The sequence below is a fragment of the Mesocricetus auratus genome, unplaced genomic scaffold, assembly GCF_017639785.1.
Source record: "Mesocricetus auratus isolate SY011 unplaced genomic scaffold, BCM_Maur_2.0 Super-Scaffold_100008, whole genome shotgun sequence".
Lineage (NCBI taxonomy): Eukaryota > Metazoa > Chordata > Mammalia > Rodentia > Cricetidae > Mesocricetus > Mesocricetus auratus.
In genome coordinates, this window is record NW_024429192.1 from 67,191,995 (window position 1) to 67,214,979 (window position 22,985).

Genomic DNA, 22,985 nt, shown 5'->3' on the forward strand with positions numbered 1-22,985 from the left:
ACACTGCCAATTGTGTGCAGGCTTCAATTACCCTGTGAGCCTGTTGTGTCGCTATGCTGTGCAGCCTCACCAAACATGCCTAGGCCAATGAGTTCCCAATTAATAACACCCTGGCTCTAGTGTGTAAATCCATTATGCATATCTTGTGCATAGCTATTCTAAAGAATGCCATTGTAGTAGTATGCATCTGTAGTATACATTACAATATTATGTAAAAAGTAAGTTCTGAATACAGATGATGCAACCAATTCCCCAAGTGTCATGCCAACAAAAACATCAAATAAACTTTGAACAGAAAGAGAGAAAGAGAGACAGAGAGACAGAGCCTAATGGGATTTAATTAGTTAGGTAATTGGGGCATTCTGTACCTGGAAAACATTTCCTGATGCAGCCTGCTGGCTCAGAATGTCCTAAAGGCTATCTTTGTTTTCTCTCCCTTTCCAGGGAACATTTTTAAGGATGTTGGCATGGTTACACCTGGGAGTTTTCAATGGTTGGCAATGGGTAGGGTCTTGTCCTTTCCTGTTGTTCTAGTGCAAAGTGTACTGGTTTCTGCTTAACTCTGGTAATCATAACAATTATAGCTACTTTGCCCACACCCATCTTCCATCCTGTCTTGACACTTGAGCTTCCTTCACACTCTTCTTTGTCAACCGACAAGTTTTTACATTTTTCTGCTTTGAATTCTCACTAAAGATCTCACTAAATACAGTAAACAATAACCATAAATGCCATGTTGTCTTGCCTCTGCCCAACAATTTAGTTCATTATTTTTAAGCTCTGCCTTATTCAAGTTTTCAGCATGTGGCAAAATACAACCAGATTCTTTGCCAAAATAGCATAAGAATGGCTTGGAACTTGGTTCCCCATTCTTTTCTAGAACTTTCTGCTCCTGGCTTTCACTATCCATATTTCTCTCAGCAGTCTTGTCTTCAAAACTCTCACACCAGAATGTCCCCTTAGTACTCTAGGGTTCTCTTGAGAGTAGCTCTAAACTCTTCCACACTTATTCCATAAACCAGTTCCAAAGGCTAAGAACTCACATGGTCAGGTTTTATCAGAGCAACAAACCCATCCTTGGGACCCTGTATCTGTTGCTTCTTTTATTATGGAAGATAAAAGGAGAAAGCACGCTGAACATCAGTATTTGTTTCTCGTTGCTTACTGACTGCAGATGCAAACAACTGTTTCCCACACCTGCTAACATGACTTCCCTGCCATGGTGACTTACTCCCTTGAACTCTAAGCCAAGCGGACCCTTCCTTAAGTTGATTTTGTCATATTTTGTCACAGCAATGAGAAATATATAGTGGCTATAGCAATGTGAGGTCTTTTCCTGGGTCTTTTGATTTGGTCTATCTTTTTGGACTTTTTGTGTGTGTCAGTACCATGCTGCTTTTATTATTATGACTGGGGTATCTTGTTAGCTGCAGCATTGCTCTTTCTGTTAAGGATTGCTGTGGCTATTCAGGGTCCTTTATGCTTCTATATCAATTTTAGGATTATTCCTTCTAATTCTGTGAGGAATGCCATTAGGATTTGAAAGGTATTGCATGGAGTCTTTATCTCACTTTGAGTCATCTAACTATTTTCACAGTATCAATTCTGCACATTCGAGACCTGGGAAGTCCTTCTGAGTGCTTTTTTAATGTATTTTTTTCTATTTCATGTAGTTTTTATTGTAAACAGCTTTCATTTTACCCCCATGGTTAGGCTTATTTTCAGATATTTTACTTCAACCTCTTGTGAATGGGAATTTTTCATTGATTTCTTTCTTGAAATGTCCACATTGACATATGGAAAAACTACTGAGTTTTCCTACTAGATTTTTGTACCCTCTCACTTTGCTAAAAGTATTTAGCAGATCTGAGAGTTTTCTCATAGAGTCATGAGGGTCTTTTAACCATAGGCTCATGTAATTTGCAAATATGGGTAGCTTGACTTCTTACTTTCCTATTTGTATCTCTCTCACTCACACACACAAACACACACACACACCATTTTTCTAGCTGAGGCTTCAAGTGCTAAATTGAACAAGAGTGAAAGGGATGGGTACCCTTGTCTTCCATGTTTTAGAGGATCAGTCTTAGTTCCTTCCTACTTAGTTTAATTTTGGCTCTGAATTTATCCTGTACATTCCTTATTATGTTGAGTTATGTTCCTTTTATCCCTACATTCTTTGGTTTTTTTTTTTTAATCACAAAGTGTGTTGAACATTGTTAAAGGATTTTTACACATCAACTGAGATGACTCTTTTCTGCTCTTACATTTGCATGCTGAATTACAGTTATTGATTTTTGTGTGTGAAATGGCCTTGGATCCTTGACCATGTGTTCACATATGAACATTTCTGAAATGGGTTATTGAATTCAGTTTGCAGGAGCTTTGCTAAGAATTTTTGTGTCTGTGTTCATCAGGGAAATCGGTCTGTAATTTTCTTTTGGGCTGTATTCTCTTCTGGTTTGGGTATTAGAATAGCGCTGGGTCTGTACAATGAGCTTAGTGGTGTTTGTTTCCCTTCTATTTTGAGGAGCATGGCTATTAGTTCTTCATGAAGGTTCAGTAGAACTGAACAGTCTTTGTTGGGTCTTACCCTTTGTTTGTTGGGAGACTGTTCAATCTGATCATTAAGGGTCCATTTGTTTTTATCTTCTTGTGTAATTGTTATAGGCCATATGTGTCTGGTAACTAATTAGAACCTTTCTCCCATACTTTGCAGTGTCTGGGAATTTGAGTTTCAGAATATAGCCTAATGATCCTTTGTATTTCATTGGAATCAGGAGACTACTCCCTTTTCACCTCTATTTTTATTGAGTTGGGTCTTTTTATTAATTTAACCATGTGTTTGTCAATCTTGTTTAGTTTTTTTGAAATCAAACTTTCCGAATTGGCTTTTTGGTCTCTCTATTTCACCCAGTCTTGTCTACTCTGACCTACTGCTTCTTGATACCTATTGCTTTGTGATTTAGATTTTTCTTATTTTTTTCCAAGGCCTTGAGATATAGCCATAGGTTATTTGCTTGGTATCTTTCTGATATGATGAATGAAATTTGTACTTTAATTTTCACTTGATTCTATCAACTTTTAAATTTTCTCAGCAAGTACAGAGTTTCTTCAACAAAGCACTGATTATTAAAAATGTAAGGATCAGACTGGAGAGATAGCTCAGAGATTAAAAGCACTGGCTGCTCTACCAGAGGACCCAGGTTCAATTCCCAGACTCCACATGGAAACTCACAACTGTCAGTAACCCCTGTTCCAGGGGAATCAGACTCCCTCATACATATACGCATGGAGGCAAAACACTAGTGTACATAAAATAAAAATGAATAATTTTTAAAAATGTAAGGTTCAGATAGATGCATGAATTCTCTGTAAAATACTTGCAAACAGAACACGAGAACAATCAAGATCATATACCACTACCAGGTTAGTTTCATCCCAGCAATGGAAGAGTCACTCAACACATGCAAATCAATTATATGGAAATATACTTAAGGACAAAACTTCCATCATCTTGATAGATATGAAAAGGTATTTGATAAAGTTCAACATGCCTTCATGATAAAGTCCAAAAAGAGATTAAAGACAGGCTGAGCAGAACACAAGATAATAAAGACAATATATGACAAATCTATTTCAGTATTCTACTTCATGTGAGAAAACCAAAAAACATTTACTCAACAATCTGTCATGAGGTGCCTAATCTTACCACTTTCACGATATAGTGTTTGACATGAACTTTGGACTCCCATCCAACAATGTGAGATGCACTCTCACCCTGAACTCTTGGGGGGAGGGTCTAGGCCCTGCCCTATATGAAATGACAGACTATGGACACCCCCTTGGAGGGCCTCACCCTCCCTTGGGAAATGAGGGGATAATGGGGGGGTTGGGGGGAGGGCACGGGAGGAGGGGAGGGAAAGGGAGAGGGACCTGGAACTGACTTGTGAAGCAACCTTGCTTCTAATCTAAATTTAAACTTAAAAATAAATAATTTAAAAAAACAATATAGCGTTTGAAGTCTTAGCTCAATCAAAAAAAGAAACAAAATAAATGAAAGGGACATAATTGGAAAAGAAGTAAAATTATATTTATTTGTAAATGGCATGCTCCATATTAAAAACAAAAAAACCCTATGGAGTCCACCAGAAATCTTCTAGATGTGGTAAACACTTTCAGTAAAGTTGCAACATGCAGAAAGGAGTAGCAGCTAGGCATGGCTCAGCAGTTGAGAGGATGTATGCTTACAGAGGACCAGGCTCAGTTCCCAGTACTCATACAGAGTTTCACAACCATCTGCAACTCCAATTCCAACGCCCTCTTCTGGACTTTGTGGGCACCAGGCACACCGCTGGTATACATACGTGGGCAAACACACACATGGAAATAATAAATAAATAGCTTTTCTATATACTCAACGAACTTACTAGGAAATAAATTAGGACAAGAATCCCATTCACAGTAGCTCAATTAAAAAAAGTACCTAGGAGTAAAGCTAACCAAGAAAGTGAAAGACTTTCACAAGGAAAAGAAACTGAAAAAAATGATAAAGGATGCCAGGAAGATCATCCATGATCCTGGGTTGGCATAACTAATATTATGAAAATAGCTGTATTAATAAAAGTAATCTACAGATTAAATAAAATCTGTATCAAAATACCAAAGACATTCTTCACAGAATTAGGAAGAGAATCCTAACATTTGTATAGAAATGCAAAAGACCATGACTAGGCAAAGTAATTCTAAACAGAAAGATAAGATAAGTGCTAGGGCTATCACAATGCCTGATTTTTAATAATATTAGATAGTGATCATGATAAAGACAACATGATACCGGCACAAAAACAGACATGTATATCAATAGAACACAATCTAAGACCCATAAATAAATCCATCTAATATTTGACAAAGGTGTCAAAAACATACACAAGAGAAAAAGAGAGCCAACTGAGCAGGTGCGGAAGGCAAATCTGGACATCTATCTGCAGCACAATTAGATCCATCTCTTACCAATTCAAAATGAATCAAAAAACTTCATTCAGAACAAGAAATGCAGAAACTGATACAGGAGGCTTTCATAGCACCAAAAGGGGCTATGCAGGCCTATAGAAGAAAAAACTCATCAATATCCTTATTCCAAAATGTACCCAAGATGTTAGAATACCAACCTGCTAAGCAAGATGTTGCCTACTGGTAAAATAGTAGCATGATTGTTACTGAGGTAACCAACTACTTTCTGACTGTGTTTGAGGCCTGCTCCATGGGAAGGAAATTCATGCTTTGTGCTATAAACTTGGCCAAAAGCCCTTGGCTTGGGAGTTCATAGGCCATAGCAGGGAATGTACTGCTGTTGTGTTGCTAAATGACATGTTATCAAACTGCCTTCTAAATATTTATTCTTACACTCATAGACTAGTGCTACTCTCAGAAGCCAAAAGAGCTTTTATGTTACAGCGGGCAACAGTCTGTACAGAGGCTCAGAAGTAGTCAAAGTTCTAAGAGCAAGTGGCTGGTGAATGCTTGTCCCTGTATCTTACATCAGTCTCACCAAGGGTTAGGGAGTCTTGTAGAAGAGGGGGCAGCAAGAAAGTAAGAGCTGAAGTTCACGGGACAGTGCTCTCACGTGATGAGAGAAAATTCACTGCCTCCTGGGACTCAGTCAGAAGTATGTGGGTACAGTCCTGATCTTTGAATCAGAATAGAGTCTTCTGTGTCATGTCCTTTTTTCTTTTAGTTGATGAAATTATCTGATTTTTATCCTTTGAAGAAGATGCTGTAACTATTTTGTTTTTTATGTATTTTTTATTTAAAATTAGAAACAAGCTTGCCTCACATGTCAATCCCAGTTCCCTCTCCCTCCCCTTCTCCCCTCACCTCCTACCAGTCTCCCCCAGCCCCCAACCTCTGTAACTGTTTTGAACCTTCAGTTAGCACAGTTAAAAGTCTCTTACAATGCTATGTATTATTTGTTCATCTGATATATCTAATTTATAAACAGATATAAACTTTTGTCCAGTAGAAAAAAGTTTACAATAATTTTGTAATTTAGCAGGAATTTTTTTTTGTTTTTTGGTTTTTTTGGTTTTTACGAGACAGGGTTTCTCTGTATTGTTTTGGAGGCTGTCCGTCCAGCCCGGCCTCGAACTCACAGAGCCTGCCTCTGCCTCCCGAGTGCTGGGATTAAAGGCGTGTGCCACCACCGCCCAGCTTAGCAGGAATGTTTTAAGTAGGCCTCTGTCTTAGGGTTTCTCTTGCTGTGAAGAGACACCATGATCACAGTAACTCTTATAAAAAGAAAAACATTTAATGGGGTGGGTTACGGTTTAGAGATTCAGTCCATTGTCATCATGGTAGGACATGGCAACGAGCAGGCAGACATGGTGCTGGAACAGTAGCCGATAGTTCCACATCTCTCACAGACAACAGAGAGTGAACTGAGACTCACACTAAGAGAAGCTTGAGCACGAGACTTCAAAGGCCACCCCCACAGTGACACACTTCCTCAACTGTAGAGAGCTGCGAAGTGCTGCACCCTTAAGATGGTACTGGCTTCCGCCTCTGCTAGCCCGATAGCAAGTGCTCTCTGTGATAAACAACTCCTTATTTGGTCAAGGCTGGATATCAGGCTTGCTTCCTCGTATGTGGACCTATCTGCTGTCGCCACATGGCTTACCGGGGTTGGCCGCCCAAGGGCCTTTTTAAGCTGTGGGCGGGCACTCCCTGGGGTCAGAAGATTTTGTTCAAGGTCCTGAATAAACTGCTTGTGAGAAGGATTCCTGAGTCGCGTCTTCCTTGCTGGTCGAGGTGGTCGTGACACTCAACAAAGTCATGCCTACTTCAAGAAGGCCACACTTTCTGATAGCCACTCCATTTGGGGACCATTTTCTTTCAAACCACCACATTCCACTCTCTGGTCCCAAAGGTTCGTAGCCATATCATAATGGGGAAAAAATGCATTCAATCCAACTTCAAAAGTCCCCATAGTCTATAACAGTCTCAAACTTACTTAAAAGCCTAAAGTTCAAAGTCTCTTCTAAGATTCATGGAATATCTTAACTGTAATCCCCTGTAAAATCAAAATCAAAAAGTAGATCACATACTTCCAACATATAATGGCACAGGATATATATTACCATTCCAAAATGCAGGGAAGGGAGCATGATGAAGAAATACTAGTCCAAAGCAAGACTGAAAAGCAGCTGGGCAGTCTCCAAACTCTGCATATCCATGCTTGATGTCAAAGCGCTCTTCAGATCTCCTGCTCCTTTCAGCTCTGTTGACTGGTTCCACTCCCTGTTAGCAGCTCTCCTTGGCAGGTGTCCCACGGCTCTGGCATCTCTAACATCTTGGTGTCTCCAAGGCAATCCAGGCTTCAGCTTTATAGCTTCACACAATGGCCTCTTTAGGCTTCTATTCAGGGAAACCCATGACACATGCCTGACCTCAATGGCTTTCCTTAATCATGATGGAAGTTTCCATAATGCCTTTCCTCTATTCTTGACTCTAAATAGAACCATGTGGCTAAAACTGTCAAGTTCTGCTGCTTGCTGGGGCTGGAACATGGGCACCTCATTCAGTTACATCTTCAGCAACCTGCTATTCATCACTGCCTAAGCTTGGCTGTTCTGGAATCTGCTCTGTAGACAAGGCTGGCCTCAAACTCAGAGATCTGCAAGTCTGGCTGACGGGCAGAGGCTGCCTGGCTTCTTGCCCTGGACATGTTCCTTATTCTCTCCTTCCCCCTTTTCCTCTCTTTCTCAAACCTAGATTTCTACTCCAATTTATTCTTACTGCCCAGCAGCCCCATCCATCCCTCTCCTGCCTAGATACTGGTTGTTCAGCTTTTTATTAGACCAATCAGGTACCTCAGGCAGGCAAGGTGAAACAAATGCAATACATCTTTCCATAATTAAACAAATGCAGCATAAACAAATGTAACACACTTTACATAGTTAAAATGATATTCTACAACGTAACTACAAGTTTGATTACTATAGATGACTGCTAATCTGCATTTCTTAATTATGCATTACATTTTTAAATGAGCTGCATAAGCACAATACCTCAAACAAGAGTAGAAACATGCATACAGCGTAACAAAAATTACTTTAAATTTGTATTAATATACCAAAATGCATGCCAGTGTGAAATGTTTGAACATAATAGTTAAACAAATGCAACATAAACAAAAGCAACAGATCTTTACGTAGTTAAACAAATACTCTATTCCACAACACCCTCCCTCCATCTCCTTCCTTCTTCCTCTCCCTCTCTCCCTCTTCCTTTCTGTGTTTCTCTCTTCATGTCTAAGGAGCTGAGGTAGAAGTGGCTTTTTCACTGTGCCCCAGTCTGCCTTTTAGGAGATGACTTGGAGGTCACAACTTATGTCGAGATATGTCTGGCCACCCTTCCACAACAAGCCAATTAAAAGAATCATGTTAAGGTAGGAAGTAGGAGGGTAAAAGGAGATTCATTTAATGTGATCATATTGGGAAGTAGGTGAACCATGAATAATAGAAACCCAGAGACAGATACTGGAGTTCAAGCTGAAGAGAAGCAAAGCATTCAGCCACCAGAGAGTTCGTACCTCTGTCAATGCTCAGACCAAAGGGGTGATCCACTGAACCTCAGCTCGCATCTCCAGACTGCACTGCTCTCCACCAAGCCTCAGAATCCCAAACTTCTCTCTGATATAGCCCTGGGTAGCCTTGAACTCACAGAGATCCATCTGCCTCTGTCTCCTGAGTCCTGGGATAAAGGTGTGTGCCACTACTGCCCAGCTTCTACAGCTAACTAGTGTGGCTGGCTTTGCATTCTGATCCTTCAGGCAATCTTTATTAAATCATAAATAATATACCGCCACAAGTAGGTCACAAAGATACAGCAAACTCCTCAGGTCTACCTTTAGGGGCATGAAGTAAGATCCACGTTTAAATAGAAGGCTAAGGATATGCACATGAGCAGTCCTGGTCAAGGTGTGGGTCATCATTGAGACATCATTATCTGGGTCTTTGTCTAATCCAGTCAATTGAAACCTCCTTAGGGAAGGAAGGAAGTTCACCCTTTGCTGGTGCATTTTTCTTTTCCCAGCATGGAGATTCCTGGTGAAATTCCATTATCCTTAGAGCCAATGTTCCATTATCTGATAGTCAGAAGGGAAACATACCATCTCTTGAGAATGGTTGTATCTGCCAGACCAGTTCAGGGGTGCAGGATTGGTTGTTAAGAAGATGATCCCCAGAAAATCCATGTGTTACTAGTTACGACCCAGGAGCAGAGAATGGGTGTAGGGAAGGTTTATTTTTGGTAGTTGTACTAAAACATTTAGTGAGTCTCTTGTCAGGAAAACAGAAGCAAGGGAGTGTAGAGCCCATGTATAGGAGGATGAACAGTCAAACAGCAGACAGGGAAACTTACTAAGATATTTGAAGATGGGTCTCTGCATAACCTGGGTACGTTGAGTCAGGTTACAGACTTAGTTTCCTTTGGGTATCTTAACAGCCTGAGGCATTCTCCTGTAGGCACCTCAGTGAAGGCCAACCTCAGGCCATAACTTTAAGGCTGAAAGGATGCTGTGACTAGTTTATATAGTAAAGATGCTACTCAGGGAGATCTATGAATCAAAGACAAGGAAGCAAGGCCAGAGAAAGAGCAGGGAGTTCCTCCTTCAGTTAATATAGACTCCAAAACTCATTTTCATTTTTTTTTTTCATTGAGTATCCAATTTAACTCACATACATTTTTCTTTCTTTTCTTTCCTTTTTATTGTTAGTTTGGTTTGATTTTTTTCAAGTCAGGGCTTCTCTGTGTAGCCCTGACTGTCCTGGAACACACTCTGGAGACCAGGCTGACCTCGGAGATGTGCTTGCCTCCACCTCCCGAGTGCTGGGATGAATGGCATGCCCCACCACACCTAGTTACAGGTAGCTTTCCTTAAGAACATTTATTTATTCTGCATTACCAATTTTATCAGTTTTTGTTATTGTTAAGAGGTACATAACATTTTAATTAAAGCAGGCTGCCTGTTCATGATTTTAAAAAAACTTTATTGCCTAGGACTTTGTTAAGTGCACAAGATAAACAAGTTTGGAGATGCTACCCTTTTTTCAAATACTTGCAAGTTAACAATTATCACACATAAAGCCAGCTAGAGTACATTCTGGTGGTTTATTTCAAAACACCTCAGCCTTTTGGAAACTTTGTTTCCTCTCTCTCTCTCTCTCTCTCTCTCTCTCTCTCTCTCTCTCTCTCTCTCTCTCTCTCTCTCTCTCTCTCTCTGTGTGTTCATATATATGTGTGTATGCATATATATGTGTGCATAGATACTTTCCTTTTCTCCTAAAAGTTGCCTATTATGCTAGCTTGGGAATGTATTTTGGGTAATTTTTGGGTCAGCTGCATTTGAGACCAACTTTCTCCATCTCCCATACTGGATCTCCAGGTTATCCTGTATGTTTTCAATAATATGAGGGGACTCAAAACACTGAGTGATCCTATGTGTGCCTCCCCAAGCCAGTAAAGTTCCTTCTGACCCAGGAATGGTGTCTGTTGGGTCTCCTTATGAGGTTGGTGCACATCATAGGGGTGCTCCCCCAACATTGCCACAGTTTTGGGTGGGAGGGAACAAGTGTCTCTTGCCTTCAGTGTCTTCATCACTGGGTACTCATAAGACTCCTATACTAACGGCTTGACAAGACCACAGGAGAAGCAGTAGGAAAACATGAAATTATGTATTTGTGGAGGAATATCAGGAGGCAAAGGCAAACTGATAATAAATCAAATAACTTCAAAGACAACAAAAAACAAGACAAACAAAACAAAAAGCAAACTGTCCTCAAAGTTCCAAAGGCAAACAAAATATCAAAAATAAGTTAAATAGTCAGAATGCTTTTAGAGATCTGAAGCAAGCAAGCAAACAAAGCCAAATGTCTATACCAAAATTCTTTCAAAGCAAACGAACTAATTAGATGCATTATACCAAACACTTCGAAAGCAGACAAAAAAAGTTATCAAAATAGGTTCCTTCTTAACCAGCTCATCTTAATTAACCATTAGACAAAATGGATCAAAGACCAAACCAAGGGGGGTCTGGAGCCCCAGAAAGAATGCACCAACAATTCACCTTGGGGAATAACACCAAATGGTACACACTCCTTAGGTCCATGGTCCTGGTTTCCATTCAGGTGATTCTTCCAATGAAAAGTGAATCCTCCCAGGCCCCAAATTGGGTGCCATAGCTGTTGAAGCAAAAACTAGCTATCATTTTAAAGGGAATAAGAAATAGTTTATTCTGGGGCTGGAGAGATGGCTCAGAGGTTAAGAGCACTGACTGCTCTTCCAGGGGTCCTGAGTTCAATTCCCAGCAACCACATGGTGGCTCACAACCATCTGCAATTCAATCTGATGTCCTCTTCTGGCATGTAGGCAGAATACTGTATATGTAATAAATAAATCTTTAAAAAAAAGAAATAGTTTATTCTGGAAACATTTGAGTGACCATGGTCTGGGAACAAAGATTTAGATTACAAAAATTACAAAATTCCTTGTTCCAACGTGGAAACAGTTTCAGAGAGATTTTACAGTTTTACTGAACAAAGGAAGTTATAAATCAAGCCAAGTTTAAAGTACATTGGTGGGTCCAGAAGAGAGGCAGGTATAATGAGATGGGGAAGATGCTATCTGATGACATTCTTAGTTCTTGGATTGGTAGAGACTAGTGTTGTGATAAATCAATAGCTTCTCAGAGGTCTTTATTTATTATCATGAGATGTTAATTCAGATACAGAGTGGGGCAAGGAACGGCTCTGCCAGAAGGCTAAAACTAATCCAAAATACAGTAAAGCTTCTGAACCTGGAAAACTCCAATCATTCCACAGAACTGAAATTCCTATTGGTCCATCAGTTTTTACAGACACAGTTTCTTTCCAAGAGTTCTTCGTTAACAGCCAGATATAGCTTCGTTTCAGGAATTTTCACTCACAGACTCATCTTACATTACACACAAATGAAAATAGAATAAACTTTAATCAGTACAACTGAAAGTATTAAAAACTCTTAGAAGAATATGTAGGGGTAAATTTCATGGCCATTGAGTCAGCAATGATGCCTTAAATATGACCCTAAAAATCCAAATGCCTAGAGTAACATTGAATTTCAGCAAAATAAAAAGATTCTCTTCAGAGGATATGCTGCATACTGCATCCTGTAGGAGTGAACCCCACAAAGTTATCCCACCATGAAGGCGGGGACAAGTAAATTAGCACAGGTAGAGATAAAAGGACGTAAAAGGAAAAAGGACCTCCTCTTTTGGAAGCCGGCCACGCTTCTGATTCCCAGCTTGTGTGATTCTCTCTCTCTGCTAAATAAATATATTGTATTCCCTATTGCATTGACTATCATCTTTATCTGGTGTTTGCCGCTCTGCACCCCCAAGTTCATATGTGGAAGTCCCAGCTTCATACTAGCTCTGAAATTTAAATAAAACCACTAAAGTGGGTTCCAATCCAGAATGACTTGACTCCTTATATAGAGGGAAATTTGGATGCAGATATGTACAGATGGAATACAATGTGAGAGTATATGTAGGAATCAGATATTCACAAGTTAAGGAGAGAGATACAGAATAGATTCTCCCCTATTGGCCTTCAGAAGATCCCATCATCCTATCAAAGGCCTGATGTTAGACTTATAGTTTCCAAAAGTTCAGGAGAACAAACCATTCTAAGTTGGTTCTGATGACTCTAGGAAATGAAAGCAGACAGAGTTAAGAGTCCAAGAAACTCCCCAAGCAATGTAGGCTATTGCTGTTGCCCTTGGTTGCTTCCCAGAATGTAAAAGTAAGTCTCAGTTACTGAAGATACCACACGCTTCGGACACAGGACATGGAGGAATAATAGAGCTGCAGCTGACCTGGATTCCTCCTCCCTGGGGATGAGCTTGCACAGTACCAGAGGGTGCTATACAAGCTGCCAAGGGAGAAAAGCATTCAATAGTCTTAGCCAGCTGTGACACCTACACATCACAATGAACAGCATGGCAAGGTGTCTACAAGCATACATACAATAGCAGCACTTATATCTTAGGGTTAACCAAGAGGTGTGTGATTGGACTTAGGACCTGATTAATAGGAAGGAATTCATCCCTGGAACTGGATACCTAGCCAACTACTCATTGTTGTTAATTAGGGAATAAGGGCCGCCTGTGATGGATGGAGCACAAGCCATGGAGAGCAAATTAGCCATAGTTTATTATAACGAGACCAAAAGGGGGGGAGACAGACATGACAGGGAGAGAGGAAAATGAGAGATGATGAGAAAGAGAGGGACAAAGATGAGAGGGGGGGGGGGGAGAGAAAGGAGAGAGAGAAAGTGAGAAAGTACGTGCTCTCCACGGCTTTTGCTCTGTCCATTGTGCCAGCCCTTATTCCCTAATTAACAACACTCATGGCAGGTGAAGCTATGGAGCTTAGGAGAGACCCCATTGCTGCCATTTCCCAAACCAGTATAATCTCTAACTGCATTCTTATTTATTTTTATTTTATTGCATTTGTGTTTTGTCTGTATGTATGACTGGGTGAGACTGTCAGATCCCCTGGAACTGGAGTTACAGACAGTTGTGATCTGCCACGTGGGTCCTGGCAACTGAACTCGGGTCCTCTGGAAGAGCAGCAGGTGCTCTAAACCACTGAGCCCTCTCTTCAACCCCTCTAACCGCATTATTTTTTAAGTAAAAGTAGTAAGTTTGATTAGTTAAAAAACAAGTTTGTGGAGGGGGTTAGGTTCAGCATCACTTCTAGAAGCCAAGTACTGATCACGTGGGAGAAGTACACCAGATGCTCCCCGTGCACATCCCACTGTGCCTTCAAGCACTGAGCACAGCGTCCCCTGCCCAGCACCAGGTCAATTTCCAGCCAGCATTGGTGGCTCAGGGATATACAGGGCGTGGAGTCCCCATCCATACCTGCTCCACAGGCGCCTCCATATCAGAGTCACCTGAGAAGCATGCTGCACTGGGAGCCCAGGAGAGGGGCTTCAAAGGGATGAGGGGTCTTTAGAAGGACCATCTGTGAGGTCAGTGTAAGAGGCACAAAGGGGGCAAGAAACCACAGCTGTACCCAGGAAGGGAGAAGGCTCAGGACACAGACAAGCCAGGCTCATACAAGCGGGTCATCTGAAGTTCAGGGCTGAGCCGAGCAGGAGGAACTGCTAAACTGGAAGCCATCGCTGAACTCCAGCTCTGGGACCAGTTGCTCTGTGTCTTCAATCTGGATATGATCCACTAATTTCCAGAACCTTGAATCTGTGCCCCAGCATAATACCAGACAATGTTGCCACCACATCCTGGGGAGACAGATCAAATGCAAGTGGGAGGGAAAAGAGGGCTCCTGGGACAATCTGCTCACCTGCAACAAATTGATGGTGATAGAGGCTCCAAGCCTGTTATGAGTTAGATGGTCAGGGGGAAATCCCTTTCAACCTTCCAGTTTCTGCTTCTCATCCCTGTAGTAACCAGGTCTTACACAGGTAAGACCTAATGGGGATCGCCCCAGGGGAAGAGCAATTATAGCGAACCTAACTGCATTCTTTTTTTTTCTTTATTTAAATAGAAACAAGCTTGCTTCACATGTCAATCCCAGCTCTCTCTTCCCTCCTCCTTCCCCACCACCCACCAACCCTCCCAGCCCCAGATCCAATCCCCACTCGGCTCTCCATGGAGGATGAGGCACTTCATGGGGGATCTCCAAAGTCTGTCATATTTTCCAGGCAGGGCCTAGGCCCTCCCCCATGTGTCCAGACTGAGAGAGCTCCCCCCAAGTCTTCCTCTCCCCTTCCCTTCTCCCCCTCACTTTACCCCAGCTCCCTGACCCCTCCCCCATGCTCCCAGTCCACCAGGAAATCCTGTCCGATTCCCCTTCTCTGGGGTACCACACACATCTCTTTTAGGATCCTTCCTGTTTCCCAGGCTCTCTGGTGGTGGGATTGTAGACTGGCACTCCCCTGTTTCATGTTTAAAATCCATATATGAGTGAGGTTCAGTGTGGCTGAATTTATGTTGAGGTCTTTGATCCATTTGGACTTAAGTTTTGGCAGTCTTCTTTATGCCAGCATCCAGTTATGCCAGCATCCAGTTATGCCAGCACCATTTGTTGAGGATGCTTTCTTTTTTCCATTGTATAATTTTAGCTTCTTTGTCAAAAATCAAGTGTTCGTAGGTGTGTGAGTTAATATCAGGGTTTTCAACTTGATTCCATTGGCCTACCTATCTATTTTTGTGCCAATACCAAGCTGTTTTCAGGACTATAGCTCTATAAAAGAGCTTGAAGTCAGGGATGGTGATGCCTCTGGAAGTTCCTTTATTGTACAGGGTTGTTTTGGCTATCCTGGGTCTTTTGTTTTCCATATAAAGTTGATTATTGTTCTCTCAAGTTCTGTGAAGAATTGTGCCAGGATTTTGATGGCGATTGCATTGAATCTGTAGATTGCTTTTGGCAAGATTGTCAATTTACTATGTTAATCCTACCTATCCAAGAGCATGGGAGATCTTTCCATTTTCTGGTATCTTATTTAATTTCTTTCTTTAAAGACTAAAAGTTCTTGTTATACAGGCCTTTCACTTGTTTGGTTAGCATTATCCCCATGATATATTATATTGTTTGTGGCTATTGTAAAGGGTGATATTTCTCTGATTTCTTTCTCAGCCCATTTATCTGTATATAATAGGGCTACTGATTTTTTTGAGTTAATCTTGTATCCTGCCACTTTGCTGAAGGTGTTTATCAGCTGTAGGAGTTATCTGATAGAGTTTTTGGGTCATTTATGTAAACTATCATATCATCTGTAAATAATAAAAGTTTGACATCTTCCTTTCCAATTTGTATCCCTTTGATCTCCTTTTATTGTCTTATTGCTTAACTAGAACTTCAAGTACAATATTAAAGAGGTATGGAGAGAGTGGACAGTCTTGTCTTCTTCCTGATTTTAGAGGAATTGCGCTGAGTTTCTCTCCACTTAGTTTGATGTTGGCTGTTGTTTACTGTATATTGCTTTTATTATATTCAGGTATGTTCCTGTTATCCCTGATCTTTCCAGGACCTTTATCATGAAGGAGTGTTGAATTTTGTCAAAGGCTTTTTCAGCATCAAGTGAGATGACATGTGGTTTCTCTTTTGCAGTTTGTTTATATGGTGAATTACATTGATAGATTTTTGTATGTTGAACCATCCCTGAATCCCTGGGATGAAGCCTACTTGATCATGGTGGATGATTTTTCTGATGTGTCCTTGGATTTGATTTGCTAGTATTTTATTGAGTATTTTTTGCATCAATGTTCATGAGGGATATTGCTCTGTAGTTTTCTTTCTTAGTTGTGTCTTTGTGTGACTTGGGTACCAAGGTAATTGTAGCCTCATAAAAAGAGTTTGGCAAAGCACCTTCTGCTTCTATTGTGTGGAACACTTTGAGAAGTATTGGAATTAGCTCTGATCGAATTCTGTACTTAAGTCATCTGGGCCTGGGCTTTTTTTGATTGGGAGACTTTTGATGACTGCTTCTATTTCATTAGGGGTTATAGGTCTTTAGAGAAAGTGGGGGGAACAAATTGGTACAGGAGTCTGCTTCCTGAACATAACACCAGTAGCACAGACACTGAGATTGACAATTAATAAATGGAACCTCCTGAAACTGAGAAACTTCTGTAAGACAAAGGACACAGTCAACAAGACAAAAAGGAATTCTTAATACTTAATCCTACCCCACAAATACGTGCTTTCATCCCTCATCGAAGACACTTGCAGCAAAAGAAAGAATTGCATAAAGCCACAACTGGTCAAAATGCAGAGAAAAAATGACTACGGGCTGCCTAGTCCTAGTTGGTAAATCCACAACAAAACACCTACATCTAAGGCTCAGGGATATCTGCCCCTATGAAATATCAACAATATGATCACCTAAACAAAACCTGAACAATGACAATATCAGTTGACATGCCAACCTGATGGAGGAAATCTCATAAGACACCACCTCCTTGACAAAGAACTTCAGGAAATTAATGACTGCTGAGAGAAAGAAATTCAGTCTTCTACAGGAATGAGTCACCAGTTGGTTATCTAATACTAAGTGGCCAGCCCTAAAAAACATATACACACTTGTTTCAATAAATGCTTTCAGGAATGAAAACAACTTCCCCTTGGAGTAGTTTGACTGAGAGTTGAGTCCAGTCATTTCTCCTGTGTTTTCCAACTACCTGGAGTTTGCAGTTACTGGTCTGTAACTGGTCTGCCTGTCATTTGTGTCTGATCTGTCTGTCCCTATTGCCTGTGTGTGCCTCTGTTCTGTGTGTGTGTGTGTGTGTGTGTGTGTGTGTGTCTGTTGTGCTATCTATCTGTGACTGTGCCTATCCCTAGCAAAGGGGTTTGCTCTGCATTTGTTTAAAGTACAAGAAACACAGGGTGGTAAAAGGCAAGATATTCTTTACGGAAATCTTTGACAGAATTTTACAAGAGAATACCCTTTACTGACCTCAACTCCCTTCTGACAGCTCTCCCTCTCTGCACTCCCTCCTCCCCTTCTCTTTCTCTTCCTTTTTAAAAAATGATTTATTTATTTTTATTTCATGTGCATTGGTGTTTTGCCTGCACATATGTCTGTATAAGGATGTTGGGACCCCTAGAACTAGAGTTACAGATGGTAGTGAGCCACTATGTGGGTGCTTGGAACTGAACCAGGGTCTTCTGGAAGAGCAGTCAGTGCCCTCAGACGTTGACCCCCTCTTTCTCTTCTTTAGATTATTTTTTTAACCCAGCCAGAGGAAGGGAGCTGAGAAAAATAGAGCAGGTCCTCAAAGACTGAGGTGGTGATTTGCAAAGCAGCTCTCAAAACCACAGCATTAGCATAGAGATTTTAAAGATTCAGAAAACTCAGATACCATCCCAAACCTATTAAACTAGATCCTGCAAGGGAGACACCAGTGATGTGTGGTAAGAAGCCCTCACAGAAAATGCACAGGGTTAGCTTGAGAATCCCTAACCTGGGTAGAGTTTCTAGAGCTGTCACTTCCAGTTTATCTAACTATGTGCAATCTCATGCAAATAGGCAGAACTGGCGCTAATCTCTTATCTCTGCTCAGGAGAGCATGGGTGAAATGCCTTTGTCTTGCACTCTTCCTGTTTTTCTCATGCGTGTCCATTTATCTCCTGTGTCCTCTGCCATTCCCCGAACTTTTCACGTAGAAACTAAAACTGCTCGGAAAATTGTATAGCAATATACAAGATTAAAAGACAGGGACTGTGCACTTCTGAATCACAGATCATATTACTCTCATGGCTGTCTGTCTTTCGCAGCAGCTCTACTGAAGTTCAGCCTCTAACCTGCCCCCCTCTTTTGTAGATTTTTAGTGTGTTCATAGATGTGGAGAACCACTACAGTACTGTACTGGCTGGTTTTGTGTCAACTTGACACAAGCCAGAGTCGTCAGAGAGGAAGGAGCCTCAGCTGAGGCAATGCCTCCATGAGATCCAGCTGTAAGGTATTTTCTTATTTAGTGGTCAGTTCTGGAGGGCCCAGCCTATGGTAGCTGGTGCCATCCCTGGGCAGGTGGTCCTGGGCTCTATAAGAAAGCAGACTGAACAAGCTAGGGGAAGCAAGTCAGTAAGCTGCACCCCTCCATGGCCTCTGCGTCAGCTCCTGCCTCCAGGATCCTGCCCTGCTTGAGTTCCTGTCCTGACTTCCTTCAGTGATGAACAGCAATGTGGAAGTGTGAGGCAGACAGACCCTCTCTTTCCCAGCTTGCCTTTTGGTCACAATGTTTTGTGGAAGTAACAGAAACCCTAACTAAGATAAGTACAATTCAGAACAATTTTTATCAGCCCTGGAGTTAACTGGCTACCTATAAGCAGCCACTCCCTTTTTCCTCCCAAGCCCGCCTTCCTAGACTACTGATCATCTATTTTCTGTTTCTGTGGATCAAGTTGGCCTGAACATTTCATGCGAAGTCACACTGAGATGTTTTGTGACCAGCTTCTTTTACTTAATGTCCTACTTACAAAATTAATGCATGCTACAGTATAGACAACTGCCACATTCTTTTATCTAAAATTCTGTTATGTGAACATTTTATTTACCCACTCATCACTTGGGGACACTGGATTTTTTTTCAATGTTTTGCTCTTTGTAAACAATGCTACCATGATCATTTGTGCACAAGTTTTGTGTTTACCCATATTTTCCTTTTTCTTGATAATATATCTAGGAGTGATAACTATTGTTTATCCTTTCAAATAAATACTACATCATTTTCCAAAGTGATTGCACCAGTACCTTCTTGGAAACAGTATGTGTGAGTTTGAAGCTCATGACACCGCCACCCAAATTTGCTAATGCCTAGGTTTTGGCACCACATACCAGGATCAGAGTCCCTGAAGAGAGGCCAGGAGAAGGTGAAGGTGTAGTAGAGGCCCCAGCATTTGGGAATGTCAGTACCATGGGATGACCAGCAGGGACAGCAACAACTGTGGAGTGGGCCTGATCTAGGTAAGAGTTGACTAGACATGCTGCAGATGACAGAGCTTAGGGAATGGAGCTATTCCGAGGACTGTAAGTGGATCCCAGACACTGAGCACTGATGTTTTGTTGTTGTTTGTTTTTTTATTTTAGTTTTTGGGGGTTTTTGTTGTTTTTGTTTGTTTGGTTTTTTGGTTTTTTGAGACAGGGTTTCTCTGTATTGTTTGGGAGCCTGTCCTGGAACTTGCTCTGTAGACCAGGCTGGCCTCTGAACTCACAGAGATCTGCCTGCCTCTGCCTTCCGAGTGCTGGGATTAAAGGCATGTGCCGCCAACACCCTGCCACACTGATGTTTTTATACCTTTGAACTCTGATTTTACTGAAACTATGCCCTAGTTCTTCCCTCTTGGAGTAAGAAGGAGGTACCTAATTTATTTTTAATTTTTTAGGAGCTCAGAGTCAAGAGACTTTTGGTATTTAGAGAAACTTTGAATATTATAGAGAAACTTTGGAATTTTAGAGAGACAGATATTTTTAAAGAGACTAAAATTTAAGTGTTTAAATTTTTAAAGACTAGGACTTTTAAAAATTATTTGTGTTTTATATTGTGATAGTAATATTATATAAGATTTTTGTGATGAACAAGAAGGGAAAATTATGACTTAACATTAATGTTTTTGTGTACCAGTTGGCAAGGGGTCCTGATTAGTTCTGTGTCAACTTGATACAAGCTAGAGTCATTTAAGAAAAGGAACTCTCAATTGAGAAGAATGCTTCCATAAGGTCTGCCTATAGGCAAGTCTATAGTGCTTTTTAAAATTATTATTAATAATTGATAATGGAGGGCCCAGCTCACCAGGGGCAGTGCCCCTCCTGTGTAGGTGGTCCTGGGTTGTATAAGAAGGCAGGCTGAACAAGACATCAGGAACAAACCAGTAAGTAGCACCCCTCCATGACGTCTGCCTCAGTTCCTGCCTTCAGGTGCCTACCTTATCTTCCTGCACTGCCTTCAAAATTGTAAGCTAAGATATGGGCCAGGCACACCTTTAATCCCAGCACTCGGGAGGCAGAGGCAGGTGGATCTCTGTGAGTTCGAGGCCAGGCTGGTCTACAGAGGGAGTTCCAGGACAGCCTACAAAACAATACAGAGTAACCCTATCTCAAAAAAACAAAACAAAATAAAATTGTAAGCTAAAATTAACCCTTTTTACTCCAATTGTTTTTGGTCATGGTGTTTTATTTCGGCAATACAAATCCAAACTAAGACAACCCCTTGCAGCCAAATTAATAATGTGTCTTGATAATGAAAACGGCTTGGTATTGGCATAAAAACAGACAAGTGGACCAATGAAATCAAATCAAAGACCCTGATACCAATCCACACACATATGAACACCTGATTTTGACAAAGAAGCTAAAATTATGAAATGGAAAAAAGAAAATATATTCAACAAATGTTGCTGGCATAACTGGATGTCAACATGTAGAAAAATGCAAAAAGATCCATATCTATCACCATTCACAAAACTCAAGTTCAAATGGATCAAAGACTTCAACATAAAACCAACCACACTGAACCTCATAGAAGAGAAAATAGGAAGTAACCTTGAACACGTTGGCACAGGAGACCACTTCGTAAATATAACACCAGTATCACAGACACTGAGAGCACCGATGAATAAATGGGACCTCCTGAAACTGAGCAGCTTCTGTAGAGTAAAGGACATGGTCAACAAGACAAAAAGACAACCTACAGAATTTGAAAAGATCTTTACCAACCCCACATTAGACAGAGGACTGATCTCCAAAATATACAAAGAACTCAAGAAACTAGACATCAAAAGACCAAATAACCCAATTTTAAGAATGGGGTACAGATCCAAACAGAGAACTCTCAACAAAGGAATCTCAAATGGCCAAAAGGCACTTAAGTAATTGCTCAACATCCTTAGCCTTAAGAGAAATGCAAATCAAAACAACATCTCATGCCTGTCAGAATTGCCAAGATCAAAAACTCGGATGACAGTTTACGCTGGGGAGGATGTGGAATAAGGGGAACACTCTTCCAATTGCTGGTGGGAGTGCAAACTTGCACAGATGCTTTGGAAATCGGTATAGCAGTTTCTCAGAAAATCGGGAATCAATTTACCTTAAGACCCAGAAATACCACTTTTGGAATACAAACTCACACTACAAGGACATTTTCTCAACTATGTTCATAGAAGCATTATTCATAATAGCCAGAACTTGAAAACAACCTAGATGTCCCTCAACCAAAAAAAAAAAAAAGGATAAGTACACAATGGGGTACTACTCAGCAGTAAAAAACAGTTATATTTTGAAATTTTCAGGTAAATGGATAGAACCAAAGAAGGCCATCCTGAGTGAGGTAACCCAGACTATGAAAGACAAATATGGTATGTACTCACTCATAAGTGGATATTAAACATAAAGCAAGGAACAACTAGCCTACAGGCCACATCCCCAGAGAACCAAGGTTACAAAGAGGATCCTAAGAGAGACATACATGGATCCACCTAGGAAGGGTAAAATAACAAGATCTCCTGAATAAATTGGGACCTTGGGGCCAGGGGGAGGGTGGATTAGGAGAGGGGAGGAGAGAAAGAAAGTGGAGAAAAATGTATAGCTCGATAAAATAAAATAAAAAAGAGGGTACAAGAGTTTGCTCTTCTGCTGTCAGCCCTGGCGACACACAGAATCTCTCCCATCTAGTGTTCAAAGGACCATGCTGGGTTCAGAGGCCAAACCCTGACAAGATGTTGACATATTGATCTTGGACTCCCCAGATGCCAGATCTGTAAAAAATAAATTTCTCTTTCTATAAATTAACCAATCTCAGGTATTCTATGACAGCAGAACAAAATAAATGGGGACAGATGTCAAGTTCAGGACACTCTTCACCTCAGAAGAGTGTCAGACCCTTGAAGGAAAAATTTCCCAGGATAAGAAGAAATGCAACCAAAAGGCATTCACTTTGCAGCAGTTTTGGCCTTTAGTTTTGGAGACAAGCAGTGTGCTAATTAGAAGCATTCTTAGATAAGAAACATTTATGCCTAGTCCTAACTTTTTTTCCATTTGAGGAGAATGCTGCTTTTTCCACATGGCTATAGGTGGCAACTCTCACAGAGAATCATTTATTCACTTGTGTCCTATCCCCACAAACAGCCCTATGAGGAGGGAGAGACAGTGGGCTGGGGACATGGGACACATTGAAAATGTTTCTAATTCTGATTCTCTAACCATAGCCACCCTTACTAATTTCTCTTGCTTGATCTGATGTTTGATTCCTGGAAGACTTTTTGTCAGAACAGGAAATCATTAGGGAAGTGCTGACTTGAAGGGAAAACAGGGATAAGAAAAGGATGTTTACCCAACCAAGGAGGAAGCCTGAGTCTGTGACCAGTGGACAAAGGGGAATATTGCCTCTGGTTAATCTGGCACACTTCCTGACTCTTTCTTGGAAGC